The 16,839-nt window shown below is 45.4% G+C and overlaps 1 protein-coding gene across 4 annotated transcripts in view; it reads right to left on the bottom strand.

Moving 5' to 3' along the window:
* LOC126473637 (kinase D-interacting substrate of 220 kDa) overlaps window positions 1–16,839 on the bottom strand; it is a 383,513-nt gene that overhangs the window by 186,224 nt on the left and 180,450 nt on the right. The window contains exon 1 of one of the 4 annotated variants that reach the window (XM_050100856.1): window positions 11,458–11,555. The exons of the other annotated variants lie outside the window; for them this stretch is intronic. The gene's annotated coding sequence lies outside the window, so the exon portion shown is untranslated. Of the gene's footprint in view, window positions 1–11,457; window positions 11,556–16,839 lie in introns of those variants that run through there. 4 annotated transcript variants of the gene reach the window in all.

Here is a 16,839-nt window from a genome sequence, read left to right as displayed (position 1 = left end):
CAGAGCTTCAATTCCCATCACTTGCGTATAGTAGACTTACCGCTAGTTTTACTTTGCTTCTGGAAGGCAGAGTTTCTGGAACGGGAGCTTTGGCAGTCAAGTTATCGCAAAAATGGCCATGTGATTGTTCTCAGGGACCATCTGGTTTTATACCCACATCTTTCGACAGCTGGGTTTTGCACTTCGATGCATTAAAGGCGAACACGCTCAACATTGTCATTAAAAGTGTCCGTCCAGTGAACCAAGATCAAGCTGCGAAGAAAAATACAACGTCTTTAACGTCTCCTTAGGTAAAGTTCACTGTGGCGACGTCGAACTCCAGTTATTAGCATTCGCCTGCCATTAACGCCGACACGTAACGTAACTCATCTCAATCATACGTTCATTTTAGGAAGTTTAAGAACAAGCAGACTACTTTGCACTGACGTAATTGGTGACGAGTGTTCAGTTTCATCATATTTTATTTTCTACAGCTTCCCTTTAAACATCTCTCGACCTAAAGAGTGAGTAGTAGTCTCATTTCCAGACCCCATCGCTCGTGTCTCTTGCCTTTACTTCACATCGACGACATCGGCGATCCCACAACTGTCCTTCCTGGCTACCCTGATCGAAGTAACGGTAGTTACTTCACGATTACGTCAACATTCATTATTAAATGTTATTTCTGTAAAATGACCAAAACGGAGTAATCGACTCAGCGAGCGTTGAAAATCACGTTTGTCGTTTTATTTTAAGCGCAAATCACTGAAAACTTGGGTCGAGACGACACGTAAGTAGATTATTTATAACAAAACGAAAACTCAGCAACCAGTTAAAGTTTTCCCACCGAAAAATAAATTTACCTAAGAGCAGTTTTGTTCATAAGCAAACCTTCACACGCAGCACAATGTTATATTTTCCTGATTTAAAATGGAAAACGCAAAATAATTTAAAAAATATACGTAAACATATATCTATCCGAACGTCGTTGTTCTCACATGAAGAGAAAATACTTTACTGAAACAATATAAGATTACATATTGCATGACGATGTTAGCATGTGCTAAGATTGGTGCTGCAGACATTATAACTAAATCTTCTGATCAGCTGTAAATAAAATGTAAATGGTGTTCCAGAAATGTTGCGACACACTTCGCGAGGTTGTACGGGGTGTGCTGCGAAGCAAATCGAGGAGAGGAATGTGTGTCCTCAAACGTCATTCAACGACAGCACTGAAATTATGGGCGTCGGCAACTGCTACTTGGCCACCCCTCGCCAGCAAATGTGGATTTGTAAGCCGACGGATCGTAGAAGGGACGCCTCGTTATGTCGTTTGGCATTCAGTGATCGCGACTGATTGCCACGATTGCCAGTGGAGAAGATGGAGCTAGCTGCTGCGTAGACATGCCTTTTCTCCTACGAATGCGATGCTCTGTTGCTTTGGTCGAGACGTTGTGCCTACGGTCCGTCAGCGTACAAAGTCAACGTTTGCTGGCGAAGGAGTGGCCTGGTGGCAGGCCTGTAACTTCGACGGTCTGCAGCGTCGTTGGATGACGATTCTGCACACGGGTTCCTACCCTCGATTTGTTCCTTTACAACCCCTCCAAGTTTGTCGGTACACTTCTGGGACAACATGAAAAAAAATGGTTCGAATGGCTCTGAGCACTATGGGACCTAACTGCTGTGGTCATCAGTCCCCTAGAACTAAGAACTACTTAAACCTAGCTAACCTAAGGACATCACAAATATCCATGCCCGAGGCAGGATTCGAACCTGCGACCGTAGCAGCAGCGCGGTTCCAGACTATAGTGCCTAGAACCGCTCGGCCACTTCGTCCGGCTGGGACAACATGAATTGTTACGTGAACTATAAAAGACGTTTTTCCGTATTACGAATTTGCTCGCCAAGCAAGGTAAATCTATCTTAAGATAAGGTGGGACACTGAGTAGAACACCCGGATATGGTGGGCGGTACGCCCGTTGACACGCATTTGTTTTCACACGCGCTCTCTTCGCGTAAAGCCTGGCAGATGAGGAGCTCAGTGGTATCTTAATTTATTAAATGACATGACCCAAGTAACACTTAACCTTCATCAACGGCATCGTCAAAAGCACACAAATCACTAACGAAATGACGTGAGATGCTGTCATTTGAAAACTGCGGGCAAACAGAATAGGTCGTTCCGGGATTAAATTTTGAATCTAGTTTCTGATCTCTGTAGAGTGATAAGCACATTTATTACTGGACCGAGGCGGGAAGAAGTGTGTGTGGGATGCGACTACTACCGTGTCCCGCTGCCCACTACATCATGCGGCAGATACGCCACCTGGCGGCTTCCCTTGAATACTCGCACGTGCCCGGAGTTCCAGATGGCTGCTCTACTGTTCTCGCCGGCCCATTGTGTGTGTGTGTGTGTGTGTGTGTGTGTGTGTGTGTGTGTGTGTGTCGCAGCAGGTACCTCGCTCCATCTGACTGCAATCCCTTCTGCCGGACCTTCTCGGCCAGAAGAAAATCTCACTTTCCCTGCAGATTACCAGTCGGGAGAGGGGCTGTGGGTAGTGCGACCTCTAGTCATCCATACTACACCACAGAGGCAAACTGCACAATGGGACCAGGTTCAAGAAATTTTTGGGCACGGTAGATTTCAACCGCAATGGCACTGCTAGAATTTTTCTGAATTCTACATCTACATCCATACTCCGCAAGCCACCTCACGGTGTGTGGCGGAGGGTACTTTGAGTACCTCTATTGGTTCTCCCTTCTATTCCAGTCTCGTATTGTTCGTGGAAAGGAGGATTGTCGGTATGCCTTTGTGTGGGCTCTAATCTCTGATTTTATCCTCATGGTCTCTTCGCGAGATATACGTAGGAGGGAGCAATATACTGCTTGACTCTTCGGTGAAGGTATGTTCTCGAAACTTCAACATAAGCCCGTACCGAGCTACTGAGCGTCTCTCCTGCAGAGTCTTCCACTGGAGTTTATCTATCGTCTCCGAAACGCTTTCGCGATTACTAAATGATCCTGTAACGAAGCGCGCTGCTCTCAGTTGGATCTTCTCTATCTCTTCTATCAACCCTAACTGGTCCGGATCTCACATTGCTGAGCTGTATTCAAGCAGTGGGCGAACAAGCGTACTGTAACCTACTTCCTTTGTTTTCGGATTGCATTTCCTTAGGATTCTTTCAATGAATCTCAGTCTGGCATCTGCTTTACCGACGATCAACTTTATATGATCATTCCATTTTAAATCACTTCTAATGCGTACTCCCAGATAATTTATGGCATTAACTGCTTCCAGTTGCTGACCTGCTATTTTGTAGCTAAATGATAAGGGATCTATCTTTCTATGTATTCTCAGCACATTACTCTTGTTTACATTGAGATTCAATTGCCATTCCCTGCACCATGAGTCAATTCGTTGCAGATCCTCCTGCATTTCTGTACAATTTTCCATTGTTATAACCTCTCGCTATAGTACAGCATCATCCGCAAAATGCCTCAGTGAACTTCCGATGTCATCCACCAGGTCATTTATGTATATTGTTAATAGCAACGGTCCTACGACCCTCCCCTGCGGCACACCTGAAATCATTCTTACTTCGGAAGGCTTCTCTCCATTGAGAATGACAGGCTGCGTTCTGTTATCTATGAACTCAAGTGCAACGATGATTTTCAAGCACAAACCAAAGAAAGAACTAAACAGTGTAGCAGTACATCATTTATTATTCCTGGAGTCAGATACATTGTTTAGGGATAACACTTAAGTGCAACGAAGATCTTCCATACCTTATTTCTCATGTGTCTTGCGTTCGGTCCTCCTGGCCTTGTTGCGCCATTCTGAATGTACTTTCGTCATTTCAGGGTGCTGTCCCATCGTCTTCAATTTGTTCTTTAGGGGCCTATATCCAACAATTGTTGTTTAGGGTCCTAATCCATGTACTCGATGGGCGTCAAGAGTCTCTTTTCGGTTCTTGATTCTCTTTGCTACTTTAAACAAGCCTCGTATGTTGTCATTTCTTACTCTCTTTTAGGTTCATTCCTCCAGACCAGCGTAGCATCCTTGCCTCTGTAACCTCGGGCGAACTTGGTTGCGCGTAGGCCAGCATTCCGTAACGTACGTTGAAGCTTGTCTTATCAACCGTTTTCATAAATTCCTTTGGTTTCAATAGCCATTTTCGTGTCGCAGTGCAACGAAGATGTGAAATATTTAAAAGGGACGACTGAGATTTGTTGAGAGACTTCTGGGAACCTCCACCTGTTATACTGCCTACAAGGTATAGTGTGATCTTCAACAGACTACGGCGCAAATGTTTTGGGACCATAATCAAGTCGGGATGAAAGAAGACGTCGGTGGAACTTAAACACGCTCCAACAGAACCGTAACAGATCCGTTAGCCAAGCGAAACTTTAACAGAAGTGCTCAGGAAACAGCAGTAATCACTTTACGTTTGGGGTAGATTGTGCAACAGTTCCATTACTTCCGTTGTGTGTGTTTTGTACTGATCAAGGCAATGACATAAAAGAGGTCAATGAAGGGAAGAGACCGAGATGTTTTCTCCCAGCATTCTAATACGACAGAGAACAGTCAAGAACAGACTAGTAATTTTTGGATTAGATGCCTAGATTTACGTAGATGAGAGGTGTGCTGGAGTGATTATCCCAGTGGCCTTGTCTAAATCAGCAATAATCTCAAGGAACACTACTAGCACAGTTAACTGCAGCAGAACTCAACTATTCTCCACGTGTGCAGCGGCATTTCTCTGGCACATTAGAAGAAAACGATAACAGTACCTGCCGGCCATTGTATGGTCGGGGTGAAAGATATAATTATTGCGACGAGAAAACCCAAGTCCTGGAATATACTAACTGAATTTCCGTACTAAACTTCACGCGAGTGGAAGACTGAAACAAACTGACAAGACAAAATACGTCCAGAAAAGAAATCACTGCGCCCATCGTAGTACCAATATGAAATAAAAACATTACTTCAACCAGAATGACAGAAGAAAAACCGTATCGGAACACAATAATTACAGCATACGTCTTCTACTGACACATCTTGATAGGGTATTTGTACAAAATGTTGCGGCAGACTGCATAGCATAGAGAGAAGCACAAAGAAGACTAAACACTAACAAAGAGGTCTTCAACAACAGTGCAGTTAACTTCACCGCTGCTCAGACAGCTTCCCCCAAGACTGTAGTAACATGCACTTCGTATGCTTGGCAAGACCGTTTCGCGTGTGACGGAGACCCGTTAAGGGCTTAATTTACAACCACCCACAACGCGGTCAAATTTCGCAGACGACCGTTGGTGTTCCACACAGCAGGAATCGTCTGCGTGTTATTTACAGATTGCCGCTTCGCAGCATGGGTGGACCTCCCGTTAACGAGCGCCGCAGGAAGTCTTACAACCATTCGGACGCCGTTAAGGCGACGAGCAGACAGGCCTGACGGGAAACGGCGCATAAACACCAGGCGACACACAATGACTGGACCGCTGTTTCTCTCAGGGCATTCTTGAAGTAAAGAGCATGTTGGCAGGTGATCAGTCTGCATGTTCTCTCACCGTTGTTACCCCATCTGTCGCTTTATTACCACACACGAAACACACTGCGTGCGCCTGCAGTCTTACCTGCTTCACCTCCGAAAAGGAAGCCGTTCCACGACATTTCCGAATGAGAAAGTAACAACCTTAAAGGCACACCATCGAAAGAAACACGACTTAAAGTTTATAACAATACAGCGGTTTGAACGCTATGATTCTGCTGTATCTTATACCACATACAAAACTAATGAGACAAACATTAATATAGCCAAAATAAGATTTGTAAGCAAAGTCAAAAGAAGCATTCTCTTAGATTACACCGCAAACAACGATTGATGAGAAGAGCTAAATGATAGGTCAGTGCTGCAACATATATCATAATGTTGTTTACAACTTGGAACCGGAAAACTCTGGAAGCCAAATCCTAAATGTCAGATGGCCGTTATTGTATATTCTAACAGTGGATGAATTGTGGGCACGAGTAAGCGTCGGACTACAAAACCAAAGACGCTTGGTACAAATCTCGGTTGGTATGGTAGTGATCGTGTTTTGAACTCAGGCAGTGTTGTAAGTGGTGGTGGGAATATCGAGGAGAACCGCTCTAAGGATTCAACATCGAACTGTAGGTCACACAATAACTGCCTAGGTGATCGCTTCTCAAAGTGGTGCCAGGAAAATTCGTGCCATTCCGACACGGTCATTTGAAGTAAAGCATAATATTCAAAACAGCTTTCGGATTGATGGTAAAATTATTTCTACTTCAAATCGCTATTACGCATGTTCTAAACCCGGTGTATGGAATTTCTGATTGCTTCGTATAAAAAAAATTAGGTCATTCTCTGTAATGATTTGTCGTGTACCGATGTCGCCAATATTTTAACAGCTCTTAACGGCTACGAAAGAACTAAGAAATATACTAAGAACATAATAGATACAGTAGTGTCAATGTGATTAGTACAGACTACTGAACTAGAATATGCACTGTGAATGTGGAGAAACAATAGAGACTTGTGATGACAGTGTAAAGAAACGCAGAGCTTTGAGTAGCTGAAAGGAAAAACAAATTACCACCTTTAATTCTGACGACGCTTTACATACAAATATTAACTGAACTATTACGATGATGAGACTCGACAATTCACTGGAGACCTAGAAGAATCGAGAATGTCGGATAGTTGCTTCAGTTTTGTATTAGAAAACGCGCACGGTAAAATCCAGCTTACTTTATTCATCTAAGAAGACATCCTATCTGCTCGTTGTAGTACAACGTTCAGAATTTAAAAACAAATACTGACATGATGCTTTTAATTTTATGTTTAATGTCCTTCTTCTGGAAACGCGGTATTCCTATCTTCTTTTCCAGCTCTGTGAATGCGGCTGCGTCGGCTGCTTTATTAAAGTACAGTATCACGTTGCACAAGCGCTCGTGTTCTACGTAAAGAGAAATAAACTTAACAGTTGTATCGTCACTCCAACGAGCCTAGAGAGACCGGAACGAAGACAAACAATAATTCACGTTTCTAAACAGACGGCGTACATACATGTCCAATGGCGTAACAGTGGTAGGTGAGCTGCGGTGGGGAAGCTACTTCAACCAATACTGTTTATCTTAGGCCGACTAAACCGAATTACTTACCAACTTTACTAAACAATGTAGTTCACACGCTTTTAGTTACTAAATCACTCGACACTCACTAAATTACTATTTGGTGTAAACCAGCCTTAATAGATTAGTGTTGCAAAGCAACCTGCTCGAAACGTGAAGATCTTTTGCAAACTGACATGAAAGGAGGGGGAGGGGGAGGAGGAAGATCCACTGACTGCATAGAAAAGTAATTATCCAGACACATTTGGGACCGGATTCTCACCTGAATATGACATCCACGTCGTAAAAATAAACCGCTCGGTTTTATCTCCTCTATAATGTTTCAACAGTAAAGAAACTTAAGGACACACTTCCGTGGTGCCTGAACCACAAGGCTGTCTACTGCTCCTGGTTGATTGGAAGTGTAATTTCACGAAACCGTAAGCCGACTTCCAACGCAGAGCACCTGAAATGCAATGAATCGTCAAGAAAGTCTGATATTAAAAGAAAGTTTTGCCTGTAAAGGGAAACAAAGAGATACAATTACATTTTCTCGGAGACATATTGCGTCTCGACTCTGTCTTAGGTAAGGATAGAAGCTCCAGGAAAATGTAATTGCATCAGATCGACGAATCATCTACGTCTGAGATACAAGCGGGATTTCCCCATTACGTACGAAGCTGGGGTGCTATTCCAATATCGGCGAGCCTCGGCAATATTGACGATTAATGAAGGGCAAAATCAAGATGGGCTGCGGTGCGAATTGAAGTCTGTGTAAGGGAGGGCACTGGACTAGGATTTTCTGTGCAACTGTGTTAACCACAATGCCAGGGTTGTGCAGTCAAGTTCCAGTCCTGACACAAATCTTAATTCATCACTTCAGCTTCTTTCATCACTTCAGCTTCTATCCTTAACGAAGGATACAAATACATTGAAGGAATCGTCTCACTAATACAAAAAGATGAAATTCGTTCCTTACACACGAAAGCTTATGGTAAGCAGTACCGTCACGAAGTAGTGTTGGATAAGTGCTGTGCCAGGGAACAAATACAACTTCAGCAGAACAGTTGGCGATCTCAGACCGACAAGGTTTAATCTCACAATCCGAATTCACTCATCGAATAGCAGACAAACATAGCCCGAGTATCACAAACACTACTTAGTCTAACTCTCGCTCCTTGTACAGTAAATCTCCGGGGAATTCTAGTTGAGGACTCTGAAACGCTGCCCGAGAAATGAGAGATTATTCTACAGAACGACCACCATGCCGTGTTCTGCACCTGACAGTAGGTCTAAGTATATTCAAAGAAAAGCGGGCAACTCTGCAAAACACCCTGAAACACATGATCCGTCTACCACTACTGAGCAGACGGGGAGTTCAGAAGATCAACACAACAATTCACTATTTGCAGTGTCGTAGCGCTATTATCTGTAATATATGTAAACTCCCGTATTAGGTCTGCTCAAACACATAAAACACCTAAGTTTTCTCAAAGGCCATCACATGTCCGTGACGTGCGACGTGACTCCCAGCTGCAGCTTCGCAGAAGACCCAGGTTTGAGCAACGAAAATTTCACACCACGGTATCTTGTAGCGAAAGTATCGAGTGCAACGCGTAAGAAGACAGAATCTCTCATCGGCGATATATCACTACAAACAGTCACAACTGTCGAAAACATAGTAGTTATCCACAGTGAATTAAGGTAGAACGAACACACAAGTCAAGTTATAGCAGATGCCAGTGTCAATCACGAGATTGACTAGAATGTCCTAAAGAAATGAAATCCATCCTAGCAAGTGGCCTGTACGGATTCTGTCAGCCGGCCGAAGTGGCCGCGCGGTTCTGGCGCTGCAGTCTGGAACTGCGAGACCGCTACGGTCGCAGGTTCGAATCCTGCCTCGGGCATGGATGTGTGTGATGTCCTTAGGTTAGTTAGGTTTAACTAGTTCTAAGTTCTAGGGGACTAATGACCTCAGCAGTTGAGTCCCATAGTGCTCAGAGCCATTTGAACCATTTGGATTCTGTCATTTCAATTTTTTGCCAATCTGCAACTTTTACTAAACTGGATCAACGAAACCGATAGGGAAGATTCGAAGAAGAGCTGTTCCATTCGCTGAGCGTTTGTTAAGCCAGCTTCGAAGAAATGGAAAAAACTCTAGTGGAGGATGCTGAAATGAAAACCGTCGCTCGTCTTGGAAAGTATTACTTAAACTTTAGAAATCGGGTATTGTACGACGTGTCAAAATTATACTACTTTCTCCCTGATTCATCCATTGCAATGACCATAACGGTAAAATTAAAGGGAAATTTGGGTTTATTCGCGACTGACCAACTGCGAATGGAATAATACTCTTAAACTGACGCTTCTACACTACATATCTCCAGCCATACACGAGTAGACGGAAGGTAACACACTTAGATGACAAGTCATAGAATAGTGATATGCACATATACAGAAGGCGGCAGAATCGCGTCCAAAATGTGTAAAAGGGTGGTGCATTGGCGGAACTGTCATTTGCTGTTATGTGATTTACGGCAAACGGTTTTCGACGTGACTTCGGCCGCACGACGGTAATTAACAGACTTGGAACGCGGAATGGTAGGAAGACCTAGACGCATGGGCCATTCCATTTCCGAAATCGTTAGGGAAGTCAATATTCGGTAGCAGAGTGCGGCGAAATTTGGCGTTAATGGACTATGGCAGCAGACGGCCGACGCGAGTGCCTTTACTAAAAGCACGAAATGGTCTGCAGTGCCTCTCCTGAGCGGGACCATATCGGTTGGACCGTAGACGACTGAAAAACCGTGGCCTGTTCACACAGTTCCGATATCGACCGGTTAAGAGCTGAAGGTAGGGTCCGAGAGTGGCGCGGACCGCACGAAGTCATGGACACAAGTTCTCAGCAAGGCACTGTGGCTCCATAACGGTGTGGTCTGTATTTGCATGGAGTGTACTGGGTCCTCGGGTCCACAGACTGGACTCGCATTCGGGAGGACGACGGTTCAATCCCGCGTCCAGCCATCCTGATTTAGGTTTTCCGTGATTTCCCTAAATCACTCCAGGCAAATGCCGGGATGGTTCCTCTGACAGGGCACGGCCGACTTCCTTCCCCATCCTTCCCTAATCCGATGAGACCGATGACCACACAGTCTGGTCTCCTTCCCCAAACCAACCAACCAACCAACCAACCAACCAACCAATCCACTGACTGGAAACTGTTATGTTCGGCTACGTAGAGGCCATTTGCAGCCTTCGTGGAATTCATGTTCCCAATCAACGATGAAATTTTTATGGATGACAATGCACCATGTCAGCGGGCAACAAATGCTCGCGATTGGTTTGAAGAACACTGAGAGACAATTCGAGAGAATGATTTGGCCACCCAGATCGCCCGACATTTATGGGGCATAATCGAGAGGTCAGTTCGTGCACAAAATCCTGCACTAGCAGCAGCTCCGCAATTATGGACGGCTATAGAGGCAGCAAGGCTGAGTATTTTTTGCTGGTAACTTTCGACGACTTTTTGAGTCTGTGCCACGTCAAGTTACTGCACTAGACCAGGTAAAAGTAAGCGCGACACGATATTAGGAGGTATCCCACGACTTGCGTCACCTCAGTGTACATTCCCATAATATGTGCGCTCGTGTGTGAAATTTACACGCGTAAAGATCTGAAACAGAAACTGCGATTTGTAAGCGACTGCCTGTAACATAAGGAATGAAGGTAAGTATACAGTGGTAGTGATATTTTCGCATCAGATAAAGCACGGGATTTTAGCCAGTGCGCAAGGCACGCGCAGACGCTCCTCAGAGCACACAGCCTTCCTGTTCAGGCAGACAACGGCGCCCGCGAACAAGTGGGCCGCGCCGCGCTGCGTTGAGTGCGTGAGCGCCTGTGTGCCTGCAACAAGTGCGTGCGGCGGACGCGTATCGATTGTGCACCGGCGGCCCGCTCGACGGGGGCCGCGCTTTGTCCGGCTGGCGATAGGGGGGGGGGGGGGGGGGGGGGAGGCGGGAGGGTGAATATTCATGGGCGCACGCGCGCGCCAACGTGAGCACGGCCGCGGCATAAGCGACCTCTGCCGCCCGGCGCCCCTCTTTCACCCGGAAACTTTTAATTACCGCGCGCAGCGGGCCAGGCCGGACGCCAACACAAAAGAAGTAGCCAGCCGCCAGACATCGCCGCCGCGCTGCTGACGCTGACCTCAAAGAGCTGACGCGACAGCTAAAAAAAAAAAGCACTCAGTGGCTGACCACTGCTGCCAACGCTCGCTCAGAAACAGGTTCGGAACATCGATAGCTAACTAAGTAGCGTAATGTGTGTGCGCATGCGCAATAACTTGCCGGTGATGGTGGTGTGTGGGACGAGCTCCATGTAGCGCAGCGCGCCGCAGGTCCGCTCCGGCCGCTGTCTGGAAGGCTTCTGGTTTAGTAGGCGACTCGTCCGAGAGGGGCAGCACGCTGAGGCGCGGCGCGCATGCACGCTGGCCGCCCGGCGGCGCCGGCGCTCTTTGCGCCTCAATGCGTCGCCAGCCGTCCTGTCGCATCGCGCAGTCTCGCAATCTCTTCTGTCCGTACTAACTCGCTACTCGCACCACATGTAATTTCGCTTCTGCATTCGTGGCGAAATATGAATACTACGTGTATTTTAGGTTTCTTTACCAAAAGCAAATTACAACGTGAATTTACTACGTAGCTGTTTCGCTATTGTTCGCATTATCTGGCCCAATGGTCTAGCGGTAAAGCGCGTAATCGAATTTAGTTCAGGCCAAGAAGTTTTGCACTCTACCCTTAATCTAGTCTTCGTCTCTCAATCATCTGAGGACCTCAAGGGTGAGCGTTTGCGAATCCTCAGTTGGACAGCGATGATCATATGTGACTTTCAGAACATGTTTTACCGTCGTCGTCAGTGCTGGAAAGGAATGGAGGGTGTAATCTACTTCCGTTGTAGCTTGTCTACATCTCGCCTCTCCCCACTTCCACCATCCCTCCGGCAAAAATTATAAAGTGATCATAAACGCAGTTTCAAAGTGTCAGATCGACTATGATTTTAATAATAATGCTCATATTTTCCTTGTGTCTTTGTTCCTCAGCGACATGGTTATAAATGGATTTGGCATGTTTGGGGGCGGCCGGGTCTACATCTACATCTACATCCATACTCACAAGCCACCTCACGGTGTGTGGCGGAGAGTACCTTGAATACCTCTATCGGTACTCCCTTCTATTCCAGTCTGGTATTGTTCGTGGAAAGAAGGATTGTCGGTATGCCTCCGTGTGCGCTCTAATCTCTCTGATTTTATCCTCATGGTCTCTTCGCGAGATATACGTAGGAGGGAGCAATATACTGCTTGACTCCTCGGGGATGGTATGTTCTCGAAACTTCAACAAAAGCCCGTACCGAGCTACTGAGCGTCTCTCTTGCACAGTCTTTCACTGGAGTTTATCATCTCCGCAACGCTTACGTGATTACTAAACGGTCCTGTAACGAAGTGTGCTGCTCTCCGTTGGATCTTCTCTCTCTCTCTTCTATCAACCCTATCTGGTACGGATCCCACACTGCTGAGCAGTATTCAAGCAGTGGGCGAACAAGCGTACTGTAACCTACTTACTTTGTTTTCGGACTGCATTTCCTTAGGATTCTTCCAGTGAATCTCAGTCTGGCATCTGCTTTACCGTCGTTCAACTTTATATGATCATTCCATTTTAAATCACTCCTAATGTGTACTCCCAGATAATTTATGGAATTAACTGCTTCCAGTTGCTGACCTGCTATAGTGTAGCTAAATGATAAGGGATCTTTCTTTCTATGTATTCGCAGCACATTACACTTGTCTACATTGAGATTCAACTGCCATTCCCTGCACCATGCGTCCATTCGCTGCAGATCCTCCTGCATTTCAGTACAATTTTCCATTGTTACAACTTCTCAATATACCACAGCATCATCCGCAAAAAGCCTCAGTGTGTAACTGAGGCTGGACTTCGATACCAGATCGATATTCAACCGGTCGAATGAGGGAAACCAACTGAAACATCCAGGTTAGTCGGCACACCGACCCTCGACGTTAATCCACAGCACAATGAGCCAACTCGCTTCAAAAGCCTGACGTAATAGAAAAGTCACTATAATATCCTACAAAACCGTGTTCTTTTTAGATTCTTTGGGAATCCGATGTCGGGATTACAAATTCACACTGGCGGATAAAATTTGGCGAATCAAGAATTATAAACTTTGCGGATTCGAGCAAAACTTTGGGTATGAAGTATTTTGAGGTCGCTGGAAACGATATTAGGAAGTCGGAATTACCGTGTGGAAATATTTTACTCGCTACTTTACATTTTTCAATTAAAATGATAAATCGAATGCACACCTGTTGTTTATAGTCATTAGTTCAAGCTGGCACCGTCGTTAACGCGCTGACGTCGTTCATACGTCAGGAATGAAAACTGTTTCGAACTTTTTTGACGGATGGCGTATTACAGAAATCATTCCGATTGTGTGGCAGCTGCGACACTTCGGTTGGTGTTTTCCGAGTTGACTCGTCGCCGCACTGTCTTCGGAGGCGCATGCGCAAAACATACTTCCACCAATGGTTTTCGCGCAGTGCTATCGCTAGCTGGAAGCAGCGGATGGCCCTTTCGCTGCGCTCCGAGAAGGTCGCCAGTCTGCAGAATGACAGAATTTACTTTCTTTTACTGCTCCTCTCGCTGCACTTATTCCGTGTTTCTGAAAGACGCTTCTGTCATCTCGTTCTACAGAGCCGCGAACTAAGGCGTCACGAATGCAGCGTCCTTCCCTCGCGCCGTCCTCATTAGCGAATGCAGAAATACAGTGTCCTCTGCACGCCAAAAGGAGAGAAAAAAACTAGCATGGAGTCTTCCGTAACCAAATTAAAGGGCTTGGACGTAAGCGGGAAAGTTGCTGTCCTCGAATTGCAACTAAATGCAACTGTACCATTGATGGGATATCATTTCTATTCAGAATGAAGCCAGATAGATTTCACTTGTCTCATATACCTTACACACAATGTGGAGCAGTTTTGTGATGGCTGGTTCTCCAATGGGTATTAGCAGCTCTTACGGAATGTCGTCAAATCCAGGAACTTTATATCGACTTAGGCATTTCCGTGCTCTATCAAATTATTCTCCCAATATCATATCTCCCGTCTCATATTCGTTCTCTTCCATTTCCGTAATATTGCCTTCAAGTTCATTTCCCACGTACAGCGTCTCTGTCTCCTCCTTCCACTTTCGAGCTTTCCCTTCTTTGCTTAGTACTGGTTTTCCATCTGAGCCCTTAATATTCGTACTTCTGCTTCTCTTTCTCCAAAGGTCTCTCTTATCTTCCTATTGGCGCTATCTATCTTTCCTCTGGTTATGTATGTTTCTATATCTCACATTAAACCCATTTTGTACTTTCTGTTAGCTCAAGTTTTTGATATCTGCATTCCCGTCACCTGGCAGTGAACAAAAGCACGATGAGTCGTTGGGCGAGGCATCTGTCATCGAGCATGCTATCCGATCTCCTGCGTGCCAACAGGCCGTCGGGAAATTAAAGAAACAACTTCAGTGTGTTCTTCGCCACAAAAATGCCAACGAACTTCTCCTCCTCCATGAAACGCAAGGCCTCGTAAGTCTGCGGAACCGAGAGGAGCTCATAAAAGTTCATGTACTTCCTCATCCACCCTAATGTCCGGACCTCGCACCTTCCGACTTCCATCTGCTTGGTCCAGTGAAGGATGCACTCCGCGGGAAGCAGTACGTTGACAATGGGGAGGTTACTGATGCAGCAAGACGTTGGCTCCGACTTCCACCAGTCGAATAGAATCATGTGGGCACGATTTTGTAGCAATGTGTTGCATTACTTAATGAACGTCCCTCGTTCATGAAAGCGAAAACAGATTGTGGAAGAGGAAATACGCATTTCCAGAATGATTTGGAATGACCGACCAGATATCTGTTTACAAATCCGCTTGTGCTAGCGTTTAAGAGGCCCGGGGACAGTACTGTCACACGCCAACTACCTTAAATCAGAGTGTAGCCGACCTCGGAGGGGCCATACAAACGAGCCCTAGTTAGAGGCTGGACCCCCGTCCTTGTGGGAGGCGGTGTTCCCACGGCGCAGCGCGGCGCGCGCCCTGGAGCCTCGTTCGAGTCCCGGCGTGACTTGCCCCGCGTCGTCGTTTTGCTGGCTGTGCTTTCGCCAAGGACGGGCGCGCCAGCTCCGGCAACGGCCACAAAGGGTACACAGCCGCCAGCTCACTCACCACCGACCGTCCCGCCAAAGCCTCGCTCCAATTTCCCCTCGTCGCTTCATTCTTCGCAGAAACTCAGGCCTGGCCAAAGGCAGAACTTAAGAGTTGCGAGAAATGCTAAATATTAACAACGACGAGATAATTTACACGGAATAGTTCGAGAACACCGCGCCTGTTTTCGTAAATATCTCTGGAAGAAAAGACCGCGACCAGTCACCCTTTTTGAATGAATGACTTATCTCACCGTAATCAGATTCGGGCCTAGGCCAGTCATCAGATGACAGCGAGAATTTATCGAACAAATGATGTTTGTCCTGTGAAGTAATAGAATATTCATGACTTTCTTGTTTATAGAAGCTTTTACGTTATATACAATGTCTTAAAAGATTTTGTTTTATATATCACTGCATTGGCGTCCGTTTCACTGATATTTGGCAAACTGAATATGAGCTATACTAAAGAGGTGGCGGACACATGTGTTTACTACTGAGTTAACATCAGCTAGAGATTTCATTGGCTGTACCAAACAACAACATGGCGCCATAATAGACTACTTCTACAGTTAAGATGAATACTATTGTACAGATTCTTGTTTTTCGGCTAGTTAGCGATGCCACCATTTATAAAAGTTAAATGGATTTCCACCAACACGTAGAATAAAGACAGGAATCTGCAATAATATTCATCATAGGTATAGAAGCAATCCGTTACTGTTCCATCTTATCTACGGTACAGCCAATCAAATCAGTAACTGGAGTGGCGTCAGATGTAATCACGCGCATCCGCCGTCTCGTTTTTAGCTCACAATCAGCATACGCAGTCATGCTGACCCCTTTGCTGTAATGAATAAAGTAAAACCTTTTCTTAAGAAAGTAAAACGTAAAAGATTTGTCTATAAAGTGAAAGCTTTTATGTAATTAACAAAGTAATGAACATTCTGTTATGTTATCAGATAAAACGTGGAATTTGTACGAGAAAACTTCGAAATAAATCATTCATTCAAAAATTGTGACTGGTTGCAGTTTTTTCTTCAGACATACTGACGTGATAATTGTGATGAGCACCTGAAGATATATCTTCGTTTATCGAATTCCATAGTGCACATAAAGAAAATGAAAAAAAAAACTCACAATTTGTGACTAATGGTCTACCTAACCATTAGTTCAAGGCCTGTTTCCGGGGTGACAGTGATGTTTACTGAAGTAAGGGCATCACTTGTGAGTGTCCTAAGACGTACGGTGTCTTGTTATGAAAATCAGGTGAAACGATGGATGAGGCTGATACTAGTTGCCGCCATAGACTTACAAAGCACCTTGGGAGGCACATCTGCTTAACGTCTTCAGCCATCTGGTCTACCACCAACAGCTCCACATATTTCCACTCAGCGAGACACCGCCGGAAAATGATGGCGATCAGGAACTTCATGTGTCCACCTCTTCCCCCATTCCCCAAATAATGTCACTGAACA

Source organism: Schistocerca serialis, chromosome 1 (genome assembly GCF_023864345.2).
Source record: "Schistocerca serialis cubense isolate TAMUIC-IGC-003099 chromosome 1, iqSchSeri2.2, whole genome shotgun sequence".
NCBI lineage: Eukaryota > Metazoa > Arthropoda > Insecta > Orthoptera > Acrididae > Schistocerca > Schistocerca serialis.
Note: the sequence above shows the minus strand (reverse complement) of the source record. Positions and strands in the feature narration are given on the sequence as shown.